A 13,930-nucleotide genomic window follows, 5' to 3' on the forward strand; every position below is an offset into this window, starting at 1 on the left:
AGTAGCTCTAGAGACACAGAAGTTGGCATATATCAAAGAGCTAATCATCTGCTGATTCAGCAGGATTGTTCTATAGGAAAGGCGAAACCAAGGATTTCTGTATATTCCAGCCATATGTACGAACTGTCTGTCTCACAAAATATACCTAGTACTGGGCCAGATGCAGTGGCTCACATCTGTAACCCCAGAACGTTGGGAGGCTGAGGCAGGTGAATCGCTTGAGCTCAGGAGTTTAAGAGCAGCCTGTGCAACATGGTGAAAAATACGAAACATCAGCCAGGTGTGGTGGTATAACCTGTGGTCCCAGCTACTCAGGAGGCTGAGATGGGAGGATGGCTTCAGCCCAGGAGGCAGAGGTTGCAGTGAGCCAAGATTGTGCCTTTACACTCTAGCCTGGGTAACATAGCAAGACCTTGTCTCAAAAAAAAAGAAAAAAAAAAAAAACTACCTAGTACCTATGGAAATAAACAGAAATAAATACACTTTAGACTTAGTGATTTGGTTAAGTTTTTCTTGACTGCAAAATGCTCAGTACTTCAGTTTGATATATTTCCTTTACTACCCCTTCCCTCAAGTTTTCTCAACTTAATATTTTAGTATGTTTTTTCTGCAAACCAGTAACGTTTTAAGGCTCCTTTGATGTGTTTCCATTTCCCATGAATGGAAGTGTTCAAACTGTTTAGAAAGGCAGGCTCACCACAGGAGTCTGACAGCAACTTGACTAGCAACCACCTTAGGTCCAACAACAAGCAAATGGGGGAGCTTCCTGCATGTGTTCGTGGTTGAGAAGCTCCCATGGGGTTGCAGAGTTTGGACATCATGGCAGAGACAATTCAGGAACACAAAGAAGATCAGCTCCCCGAATGGGAACAGCTGGAGCACACTGGACTGTTCAGCCATGCAGAGATTAAGGCTATCATTAAGAAGGCTTCTGATCTAGAGTACAGAATCCAGGGAAAAGCCCTTTTCAAGGACAACTTTATCAATTATGTTCAACATGAAATTAATCTTTTGGAACAGATCCAGAGAAGAACACACATTGGATATTCATTTAAGAAGGATGAGATTGAGAATTCTATTGTACACCGGGTACAAGGTGTTTTCCGAAGTGCCTCAGCAAAGAGGAAAGATGATGTTCAACTTTGGCTCTCCTATGTAGTTTTTTGTTTGTTTTTTGAGACGGAGTCTTGCTCTGTCGCCTAGGCTGGAGTGCAGTGGCATGACCTCGGCTCACAGGAACCTCTGCCTCCTTGGTTCAAGCAATTCTCCTGTCTCAGCCTCCTGAGTGGCTGGGAATACAGGTGCCTGCCACCAAGCCCGGCTAATTTTTGTATTTTTAGTAGAGATAGGGTTTCACCTTGTTGGTCAGGCTGGTCTCCAACTCCTGGCCTCAGGTGATCCACCCGTGTCGGCCTCCCAAAGTGCTGGGATTACAGGCATGAGCCACCGTGCCTGGCCTCCTATGTAGTTCTTTGTAAAAAATGGGCTACTAAAACTCAACTTAGCAAGGTATTCTCTGCCATGTTGGCCATTCATTCCAACAAGCCAGCTTTGTGGATTACAGCAGCCAAATGGGAAATGGAAGACTGCTTGTCTTCAGAAAGCGCAAGGCAACTATTTCTTTGGGCACTGCACTTTCATCCAGAGGGCCCAAAACTTTATCAAGACTACTTTAGGATGGGGCTGATGCATGCTGAAAAAATGAGGAAGGAAAAGCAAGAATTTGAAAAAGCCAACATGGATGTGGAGAATCCTGATTATTCTGAAAAAATCCTTAAGGGCGAGTTGGCACAGATCATCTACGAAAATTCTGTAAGCGTAATTAAAGGTGCGGAATTTCATGTGTCACTGCTTTCAACTGCACAGCGATTTGACTTTGCCAAAGGTCTACAAAAAGAAATTTATGATGACCCTCAGGCTCTACACACAGATGATCTTCTCACTTGGGATTATGTGGCAAGGTGAGAATTAGAGATCGAGTCACAGACGGGAGAAGAGCAGCCTACAATGAAATAAGACAAAGCAGAGGAGGGCCAGAAGGAGGAGAGATACTGTACCATATATGAAGAGGCAGTGAAGACTCTGTCAAGGGAGGCCATGTGGAAGTGTTACATCACCTTTTGCTTGGAAAGATTTACTAAGAAGACAAATAGTGGGTTCCTCAGAGGGAAGAAGTTGGAAAGAACCATGACTGCATTCAGAAGGGCACATGAACTCAAGCTTCTGCCAGAATTCCAATACAAGCAGTTGACTTGAGTTGTTGCTGTGCCATAACTTCCTGAGGAAAGCTCTGGAGGTAGCAGTAGCTGGGACTGAATTGTTTAGAGACTCTGGGACAATGTGGCAGATGAAGGTGCATGTGCTGATTGACTCAAAGAGCCCTGACATAGCCATGCTTTTTGAAGAAGACTTTGTGCACCTGAAACTCCAGGTTTGTCTACCATTGTGGACTTCTTGGCAGAGTGGAGTGAAGGTGCCAAAAGCCAAGACGACACTGAGGCAATCTTTAAGACAGTTCTCTTAGCTGTCACAGGTGCCAACTCAGTAACCCTGAAGGATAAGTACCTGGATTGGGCTTATCAACATGATGGCTACAAAAAAGCCAGAGCTGTGTATAAAAGTTTACAGAACAGCCATCCATTTTCAGTTGACTTTTTCAGCAAAATGATTCAGTTTAAAAACAGCAAGAATCCTGCAAGATGGTGAACATAAGAGAATATTATGAGAGGGCTTTGAGAGAGTTTGGATCTGTAGATTCTGATCTTTGGATGGATTATATCAAGGAACCACTGAACCACCCCCTTGGTAGACCTGAAAACTGCAGACAGATCTACTGGCAAGCAATGGAAATGTTGCAGGGAGAGTCAGCAGAGGCGTCTGTAGCTAAACATGCTATGCATCAGACTGGCCATTTGTGAAGAGGAAGAATACAGCCATCATTTGTGAAGAGGAAGAATACAGCCATACAGTATTGCAAGCCCTGTGGGCAAATATGTATTATGAGTCCATTTTTGTAATTTGTTCAGCGATGGCAGACAAGATGGCTGTCTGATTTCAAGACACACTTTAATTTTATATTAACTTGTTAATTTTTAAAAAAATTTAAAAAAAGATTTTATGATTGAGACAGGGTCTTGTCCTGGCTGGTCTTGAACTCCTGGATTCAACTGACCCTCCTGCCTCAGACTCCCGAGTAGCTGGGATTATAGGCGCAGGACACCATGCTCAGCTTGATGCACAAATCTCTAATTCCAGGAAAGAGAACTGCTGATTTAATGTTGAGATGTTGAGGCCAGACCTACCATAGGTCCTAAATGTTTTCCAGAATATATGGAAAGCATACGACTGGGTTTTACTTATTATCCCAGTTCAAGTATGAGTATCTCTAATCTAGCTAGGAGCCAGTTAAAACGAAGAAGAAAGTACAGTTTTGTTGGTTTATTCTCATTATAAAAGATACACAGTATGCATTTGTCCTGGAAAATATGGAGGAAATAGAATAGTGTGTCGAAAAAAATAAAAACATCCTGTAATCATAAGAAAAAAAAAACAAGCAAATGAACAGAATTTGCTTATGCAGATACTACATTGCAGGCAACCTGTGTAACTGCCTAAGACAGGACTGGTTTATACCTACCTGTTTTATTGGCACGTCTTCTGGTTTACTGGTTATCTTGAATTTTTTTTTTTTTTTTTTTTTTTTTTTTAGCAAATTATTATCATTGTCATTACTGTTTGTTAAGCCTCCATTTTGTACTTCCAACTTTAAGATAGCAAGTTTGGCCAGGCACAGTGGCTCATGCCTGTAATCCCAACACTTTGGGAGGCTGAGGTAGGAGGATCACTTGAGCCCAGGAGTTTGAAACTAGCCTGTGCAACATAGTGAGACCTCATCTCTATATAAACTTTAAAAAAATAGCTTGGCATGGCGGCACACACCTGTAGTCCTAACTACTTGGGAGGGTGGGGTAGGAGGATCGCTTGAGCCCAGGAGTTTGAGGCTGCAGTGAGCTATGGTTGCATCACTGCACTCCAGCCTAGGTAACAAGGTGAGATATTGTCTCTAAAAATAAATAAATAAGCAAGCTTAGAAGTATATTTACAGTATATTTTCTCCATTAAAGATAATATAGTCTGCAGAGAAGATTCAATGGAAGATATCATCACTTTCCAATATATTAGCCATAAAATGTAATTTTGAAGAAGGTAAAAATTTTAAGGGACAAAAATTAAAAATAACACCACTTAAAAAAATTTTCCCTTTATAAAAATACCAATGACATGGTATTTCAGACAGATAAGGGTAAGAAACTGATAAAAGTATATAAATATGTGCCAAGAATAATTTAGTTCATGCTTTTTTTTAAATGTTTGGATAATTACTATTTTAAAAGTTTTTAATGTGCTTTAACATATTTTTGAAATTTTCAGTATATAAGCCAATTTTCTCAATAATATTTTAAAATATACATAGATATAAGTTTAATTATTTTATGCATCCCTTACTTTACTTTCAAGAATGTCCTAGTATGGGTCATAAATTCAATGATCATTCTAACAGGGCACTCTAATAGGCAATACGATAGGAATGAGATATCGGGGCAAAGGCAGGCAATGCTATATGCCACCCAAGTTCTGTGAAGTTGGATACATGACATTCTACATTCCACGGACAGACTAAATAGCTTACTCCAGTACATTGCTTCCCCTAATCCCAAAGTAAAATCTACTACACAAAGCTTGTTTACAGTATTGCTTAAAGAATAAAATGAACAGCCATGAACACCCTGCCCAGCACAGAAAACATTACTAATACCCTCATGTTCACTTCTCTAGTTGCATCTCCTCCTCCAAAAGTAGCCACCTACCAGATTTTGAATTAATCATTCTCTTGCTTTCCTTCAGAGTTTTGCCTTATTTGTACATACCCTCAACAGTTTTAGATCTGCCCCTTTTCTTGCATGTTATGTAAACAGACTCACAGAGTATGCACTCTTCTGTGACTTGCTTTTTTCATTTAATGTTGTTCATTGTTTTGAGTTGATGTTTAGAGCTCTACTTTCTTTTCATTTCTATATAGTATTCTATCATATAAATGAACATTTAAGTTGCTTATAGTTTCTCCCCTCTATTTCTCTGCTATAAACAATCTTGTTACCTATTTCCTGGTACACACACGTGAGAGAGTTTCTCTGATGTCCAAATCTAGAAATGGAATTGCTGGGAAAAGGGTATGCTTATACTGAACTTGATTAGGTAATGCCAAACTATTTTCAAAGTGATTGCATGAATTAACGTTCCCAGCAGATTCGGCACTTGACAACTGACATTGCTCCTCATCCTTGCTCGTTGTTGGTATTATCAGAGTATTTATTTTTGGCCATTCTGGTGGTATTTCACCGTGGTTTTAATTTGCATTTCGCTGAATTATGATGAGGTTGAGCATCTTTTCATATGCTCATTGGCCAGTGTGTTCCTTACTGTGTGAAGAATCTTTTGCCCATTAAAAAAAAAAATGTCCTTAATATATTCTTTGTTGGTTATATGTAACAAATCTCTTCCATTTTTTTTTTTCAAGTCTTATGAAGTTTATCATGGTATATCCTAGGGGAAAACGTTTCTAAGTATTTTTCATTTTTAAAAAAGTTTACTTCTTTAGCTAGGTTTTCCTTTCCAAAGCAATGGAAAATCAATTTCCTTCAGATTCAGATTATTGAATTTTGCCATGAGGCAAGAACTTCTGGGTAATACACCAAAGTTCAAAGCTTCAATTCTGCTTCAATAAAAAGCAAATAACTGTTGCTCATCCTATCTAATGATGCTCAAAACTTATCACTTTTTGTTTGTTTGTTTTTGTTTTTTAAGACAAGGTCTCATTCTGTTACCCAGGCTGGAGTACAGTGGCGCAATGACAGCTCACTGCAGCCTCTGCCTCCTGGGCTCAAGCTATCCTCCCACCTCAGCCTACCAGGTAGCTGGGACTGCAGGCATGTGCCACCACACCCAACTAATTTTTGTATTTTTTGTAGAGACAGTGTTTCACCATGTCGCCCAGGCTGGTCTTAAACTCCTAGAATCAAGTGATCTGCCTGCCTTGACCTCCTAAAGTGCTGGGATTACAGGCGTGAGCTACCCACCACACCTGGCCACTACTAGCATTCTTTCCTCAGATGTTCCCATTATCAGATTCTCTAACTTGATTTTACCTTCCCTCTCAACTCTCATCCTTTACTGAGGAACATTTGTATACTGACAACGTTCCAAGTGCCAGCAGGAGCTCAGAAACTGCTTAGGAAGGGAAGTTCTGGAAGGAGTGCTTTGCTTTTCTTTCTGTTCTGGGATGACATGTCTCTCTTGCTTGTCCTTTGACATCTGTCTTCTAGAAGAGGAACAACTGAACGATGAAGAGGTGAAACCAGTGTGCTAGAAAAGTACTTCAAATCTACACTTTGTCTACAGAAACTTTCCTTTTAATCTCTAAGCTAATGTAAAATGTATTTCATATAAAAGTAAAAAACAATTTGCATTGCACAAGAATATGGGAATTGGTTTTCAAAGCATAACATTCTCACGATCATTTAAGAAAAACACAACTTTTTGTAAATAAGCAAGTTCTGCCAGGTAAGTTAGGCAAAGCTTAAGAATTTTTAATCTGGAATTCTGTTATGTTCAGACTATTTTCCTTCTTAACTCACTTTTTACAGCAGTGTTTCTCCTGCTTTTGAGTGTATCATAATCTCCTGGTGGGCTTGTTAAAACACAGATTCCTGGGCCCACCCCCAGTGTTTCTTGATAGAGTAGGTCTAGGGTGGGCAGATAATCTGCATTTCTAATAAGCTGCCAGGTGGTGCTGATGCTGCTGGTCAGGAACTATGCTTTGAGATCTACTGCCCTAGAGGTGCTCCCCTCATCAGTTCTGACAACTACATCTCATACTGTGTGGCAGGGTGTATTTTGTTTAACTCAAAATTCTTCGAAGGCTGAAGAACTTTGTTTAAATATTCCCCAAAGTCTATGGGTGCTGTTGCTTTTCTTCTTTCCACTCACCCACTGCTTCACTGAACTTCAGCTAGTGGAGGCAATACTTAAGGACATCAAGAATCTCCTGGTATATTTTTGGCCAAAAGTCTTCTTCCATTTACCATCTTCCTTTTCATTTATCACTTATTTCTAGAATCCTTATTTTTCACACTGGACTTCCAGGACCGTGCTAATTTTTTAATGGAATCTCAGCAATCTCATTTTGCTAAGAGTTTTAAATTTTAGCTTTCTATAAGAATAATTTCTAAAAATTAATAGCCATATTCTAGATCCTCTGGATCACTTAAAAAGAGCAATGCTGTGGGATTTCAGTTGCCATATTTACATTTATATTTATCATTGCACCAGCACCTGGGAGAACTGCTTTGTTTTGATCGTCAGTTAACACTAGGAGGCCCGACAGCTTTTTTCCTTTAAAAGGGATCTATATATAAGTTTGGGGAAGCAATGTTCTACTCTGTTCAACCAATCTCCACTTATTTTCCTCAAGCTTTATATTTGTACAGGGAGTAAGGTATCGACACTGACTATATTTGTTAAAATGCAGAATCATATGATTCAGAGAGATACTCTATGAGTTGTTAACCTCCATTTCACCACCATTTCCGTAGGGTGGGCTCAGAGTTTTCAGATTCTTATCCGTTCTCTATTACATACATGTGAGCATATTGCTCTCTGGTCCAAAAGCCTTATATAACTCATATTACCCACAACAGGGTTAGGCAAACTACAGGTGGCCAAATTCGGCCTGCTGCCAGTCTTTGTAAATGTTTTATTTGAACACATTCACGTTCATTCATTTATGTATTGCCTATGGCTGCTTTTGTGCTACAGTGACAGAGTTGAGTGATTGCAACAGAGACCAGATGGCTTGCAAAGCTAAAATATTTACTATTTAGCCCTTTACAGAAAAAGTTTGCCCATCCCTGACCTATAAGAGAAAGTCCAATCTCCTCAGCATAAGATACACAGTTCAGAAGCTGGTCCTGACTAGCTAGCTTTCCTATATTATCTCAGACTGCTCTCCATCACATAGCCTATACTCCAAACAGGCCACAAACTTTAGGCCTCTCTATTGCTTTGCTTATTATGTTCCCTCTCTCTAGAAAAAATGCATTCATTCCCATCTACTTATATCCTCAACTGAATCTCACATATTCTTCAATACCTAGCTGAAAATGTCGTATCTTCCCTGAAAATTTCCCTGGTCTCCATTCTCACGCCCAGGCAAAATAAATGATTTCCTTAATGATGTTGCCATTATCTTTTTTTTTTTTTTTTTTTTTTTTTTAAGAGACAGGGACTCGCTCTGTCAGGCCAGAGTGCAGTGGCACAGCCTCAAACTCTTAGATTCAAGTGATCCCTCCTCCTCAGCCTCCTGAGTAGGTAGGACTAAAGGCATAACACATCGGGCCCAAACTGTTGTTGCTATTATCTTTATATATACATCCATTATAACCACAGGTTGTATTGTACATCGGTAACTTCAAAACTTAAGGGTGTAACGGAAAATACTGACATAAAATGTTGAGTGTTTCCTAGAAAATCAGATATATAAAATGACAGTACCATAACTAAAGAAAGTCCAGGTGCAGTGGCTCACGCCTGTCATCCCAGCACTTTGGGAAGCCAAGGAGGGAGGATCACTTAAGTCCAGGAGTTTGAGATGAGCCTGGGCAACATAGTGAGACCCCTATCTCTACAAAATATAAAAAATTAGCCAGGCATGATGGCCCACGTCTGTAGGCCCAGCTAGTAGGAGGCTGAGGTGGGAGGATCACTTGAACCCAAGAGGTCCAGGCTGCAGTCAGCCATGATTGCACCACTGCACTCCAGCCTGGGTGACAGAGTGAGACTCTGTCTTAAAAATAAACAATAAAGAAGGCAATATTTCATCATCCAATTATTTCCTCTTATTCTTCTCAATGTTCACCAAGGTATCTTCTAATTAAAATTCAGCTATTCATGTAGCTTTCCTCACTAGATATTAATAAATTGATATTTTGGCTTACGTATAAGTCTTTTTTATGAGTATGGTTGCTACAGGCCAGTTTTTAAGAGATTAGACACCTATCAGTTCACTGAAATTGTGTCTCTGTAAAGATAAAGCTGTGGACCATCACCTGAAATCCTATTCCAGAGCTGGCTGGCCAGCTACTCCATAAAGACACCCCTCAAACTTACATCAAACCAACAATTATACTGTATTGGAGTTAGTTTTTCACCTGTCTCTCTCACTAGACACTGTAAAGCTCTTGAAGGGCAGAGAATCTCTCCCAGATCTCATTCCTCACTGGGTTGCCATCGCCAGGTACAGTACATAGCTAACACAAATTTGATATACTTGGATCACACAACAATCTCTGCTTTCCCTTCTTTGGTAGTTCCCTCTTCCTCCTCCAGCTACCTAGTATCCTCTCGCTCCCAAACTCTAATCCCCTTAACACAACTAAAGGGGGGGCTGAAAATGAGTTTTTGATACTTCTGTTGATCCTTTGCAGCCCCTTCTTCACCTTTTCTTCCCTATCAACTCATTTGAGCTTAGTATTCAGAGTTCTCTGCTGTCTAATCTCCCCCAGTTGAAAACAAAATAAAAATATCTGATCATCAGTCACCTCTGAAATTAAATGAAAATTTGATTTTTTTTTTTTTTTTAGGTAACCAAATGAGTTTCATCTTCAGGAGACACCAGGCCTCAGGTTAACTCCACTTCAGATGCTGGAGGCCTTCTCTTCAGTTGCGCTAGGCTTAAGACTGTTATGTTGTCTTTTCCTCACTGGCTTCTCCTAGGACCCCTGGGTGCTGAATCTCCACAACCCACCAGTTCAGAGAATTTTTTTGATCTCAAGATTCCCAGATGAATATTTGTTTTTCAATATACTTACTGTTCTTTTGACATATATTTTTGAACATTTCCTACGCCATGAATTACTTGTTCTAGACAACCGGCATAAGCAGTATACAAGACAGACAAGTTCCCCGCCCTATTTTAAAGGTGGCACACAGACAAAAACCAATTAATAAAGGAAGAAGGTAATATGAGACAGCAATAAGTACTATAAGGAAGAAAACTTAAAGCAAAGGAGGTGGGGAGGATCAGGAAGGCTAACTTAAGTGGTTCAGAGAGACTGTTCTGAAAGATGACTTTTGAGCTAGGACCTACATTCTCTAAGCAGCTCTCTCAGCCTAGGACTATGCTAATAGCTGCAATCTAGGTGACAAATGATGGCAGCTTTGCCTAGAGTTGTGGCTGTGGAGATGGAGAGAAGTAGATAAACATGGTATGTTTTGGAAACACAGCGGTTGGCTGTAGGGGATAAAAACAGAGCTGCACGAAGGATGACTTCTAAGTCAATTTCAGTTAGTATTTAATAATATTTCTTATTCCACACCTGTTTTTTTTTTCCTGAGGAGCTGAACATTGCCCTATGCCACCTATATTTCTAAGCCTGCTTTAAAAAAGAGTTTCTTGGTTGATATTTTCATCGTAGTCTGTTTTGAGATCCACATTGTGAATGGTCCTAATATGACAGTTTATGAACAAACCCATAATAATGATAATCAACTAACTAAACAAAATCAACCAATCAAAAGTTACGAAATAAAACATTTGCTGGCTGTCCTTAAACATATTCACAGTCTAAACCAAAGAACATGTCTTTTTGTTAATGCCATTTCTGGTATCATTTTTTGCAAAAGATTGAGTCTAAAAAGTGAAACAAGCAAATAACCTGTCATGCCTTAAAAAAATTTTTACGCAATTGCTGTTTCTTATTTTCTTTCCAATATTTTCAATGCTTACTGGTCAAACTGCTGAAGTCATGAATCTGGCACCCAGGAACTGTAGTGATGATCCCCTTACTCTGAGTTCCCTGACCTTCTTTCTTCTCACAGCCCAGTCCTCAGCTTACCTCAGCTCCACATCACCCCCCAGCAGTCCTTATCCTTACCAATAAGTGTGCCCCTCCATAACTCTCAACATCTTTGACCCTGTCTCTCTGGAACTCCTCTGGCAAAACTCCACATCTGGTTAAAACTAACTCTTCTGGCCGGGTGCAGTGGCTCATGCCTGTAATCCCAGTACTTTGGGAGGCCAAGGTTGGCGAATTACGAGGCCAAGAGTTCGAGACCAGCTTGACCAACATGGTGAAACCCCTGTCTCTCCTAAAAATACAAAAATTAGCTGAGCGTGGTGGCGCATGCCTATAATCCCAGCTGAGGAGGCTGAGGCAGGAGAATCGCTTGAACCCAGGAGGCAGAGGTTACAGTGAGCTGAGATCGCACCACTGCACTCCAGCCTGGGTGACAGAGCGATACTCCGTCTCAAACAAACAAACAAACAAACAAAAAACCTAACTCTTCCTACTCCTCACCAGCACTAGGGTGGCAGATGAAGCTGGAGAAAAAACACATGAACTGACTGGCTACATTTAAAATGTATCACCACTAATGTCAAAGAGTACTGCCTAATAATTCTAATATTCTAGTATTTCAAATCCTAGTCCAGTCACTCTCCTACTCTCTTAGATGACTTTTTTCTACTTCTTTTTTCTCAAACCTTCAATACTGCCTACTCCTCACTCTCTGATGACCTTAATATTTCACTGAGAATATAGAAGCAATCATAAAATGACATCTGAGTTCCCATCATATCGACAAACCTACCACACCTGTACCCATACACTCTGCCTTCCCTCTTGCTGTTATGGATAAACTGTCCAGTCTCTTACCTAAGGCCAATCCTGCCTCTTGGAACCAGATCCCATTCCTGCTCATTTATACAAGGGTTCCAGTATACATTTATACAAGAGCACAATTATCCAGTAATTGTGCTCTTTTTCTACTGGACCATGCCCATTAGCACACAGACTGTAATACATACCTCAAATAAAAAACATATAAACTCTCCTTCTACTTCACATCCCTCTCCAGACACTACCCTACTTCTTGGCTCCACTTTACAGCCAAACTTATATTTGGTACCCCGAGTCCTCTCCCTCTTATTGTCTCAAATATTCTCCCATCTGGCTTTCATCTCCACCACTCACTCCACCCAAACTGATCTTGCCAGCACAGTGCTAAATCCAACTATCAATTTTTAGTTCTCATCTTTTTTTTTTTTTTTTTTTTTTTTTTGAGACAGACTCTCGTTTTGTCACCCAGGCTAACATGCAGTGGTGTGATCTCGGCTCACTGCAACCTCTGCCTCCTGAGTTCAAGCGATTTTCCTTCTTCAGCTTCCTGAGTAGCTGGGATTACAGGTGTAAGCCACCATGCCTGGCTAATTTTTTTTGTATTTTTAGAAGAGATGAGGTTTCACCATGTTGGCCAGGCTGTCCTTGAACTCCTGACCTCAGGTGATCCACTTGCCTTGATCTCCCAAAGTGCTGGGATTACAGGCAGGAGCCACCTTAGTCCACATCTTACGAGACCTATTAGACACCGTATCTGGCCATAAAACACTTTCCTCACTTGACTTTGGGGACATCATTTTTTCTTGGTCCTTCCTCCCTGACTGCCCCATCTCATTCTCCTCTGTTGGTTCCTCCTCAACTTCCTCATCTTCAAATGTTGGAGTGCCCCCAGTACTTAGTTCCTTGGACAGCTTCTCTTTCTATACTCACTGCCTTGGTGATTTCATACACTGACACATTTTAAATTGATATCTCCAATCTGGACCTCTCTCCTGAATTCCATACTTGCAAATAACTATCCATGTAAAATCTCCACTTGGATGGCTAACAGGTAGTTCTCAAATGTAAACATACAAAACAGACTCCTAGTTTTCTCCCCCATACCTGCTCTTGCCATGCTTTCCCCATGTAATAAACAGCAACACCATTCTTTAGTTGCTCAGGCCAAAAATCTTGGAGTCAACTTTGATTTCTCTCACACTCCACATATGATCCACCCAGCAAATCTTGCTGGTTTTACCTTTAAAAGTCATGTCTTTACCATCTCCACTGCTTCCTTCCACTCTGGTCCAAGCCATTATCTCCTCTTATCTGGGCTATTGCAATAGCTTCCCAACTTCTGAAAGCATCTGATTGGGAACATACTCCAATAAACACTCCTCTGGGTGCCAGCCAATCATAGTCATACTTCTACAGATTATGTTAACCCACTATGGCCTCAGAAAGTTTGCCAATCCCTGAATTCCACAATTCCCCAAAATAAGAAATTGGCCTGCTCTTCTTAGAGAAACTGTGTCTAGCCAGCATTGCTCTCCCTTATTATAGTAAGCATTAAATTCAGCTTTGCCTTTGTTTCAGATATTGACTGGCAGTCATATCCTTTCATGCTGAAGAAAACTTTTGGTGATTATATATGTTTACTTTTAAATAAAACTATTTCAGTGTTGACACATATTAGATAATACTAGTTCGGATCAAAATTTCCCTTTGGATGAATATCCATGTAATCTTTTGAAGTAGGTACGGTTCACTAGCCAACAATTTCCCAAGTATCTGCTTCAATTTACTTCAATTAAAAAAATTCGAATTCACATTCCCTTTTCTTTTTTGTTTGGACATGGTTCAAAATTAATCTGGAAATAATGTAACAATAAGTTATCTCTGGCTGGAGATTTTAACATTCAAAACATCAAAATACTCTTCTATTTAATGTTAAGGTTGAGTTTCACCTCTGCTGGTTTGAGGAACATTCTCTTTGATGGAGAAGGCTGAGGTAAAGACAGTCACCTATGTATTCTTGGGATTGTTGAGGCTGAGTATGAGTATCTGTCAGGGACAACGTGGCAGATGCCTCAAAGGCAAGGGAGTTTCAAGACTCTCATAAGGTCATTTCCTTTTTATAGCTTATAATTCTAAACAACACTAATTATAAACAGAATATATTCAGTGTCTGTCTTAGCCCATTTGGGCTGCTC

The 13,930-nt window shown here is 40.1% G+C and overlaps 1 protein-coding gene and 1 pseudogene across 2 annotated transcripts in view; one reads left to right on the forward strand and one right to left on the reverse strand.

Moving 5' to 3' along the window:
* The window catches only part of TMOD3 (tropomodulin 3), an 87,061-nt gene that overhangs the window by 47,525 nt on the left and 25,606 nt on the right, over positions 1–13,930 (reverse strand). The window lies entirely within an intron of this gene.
* On the forward strand, positions 820–2,918 carry LOC129482780 (U3 small nucleolar RNA-associated protein 6 homolog; annotated as a pseudogene).

Source organism: Symphalangus syndactylus, chromosome 5 (genome assembly GCF_028878055.3).
Source record: "Symphalangus syndactylus isolate Jambi chromosome 5, NHGRI_mSymSyn1-v2.1_pri, whole genome shotgun sequence".
NCBI lineage: Eukaryota > Metazoa > Chordata > Mammalia > Primates > Hylobatidae > Symphalangus > Symphalangus syndactylus.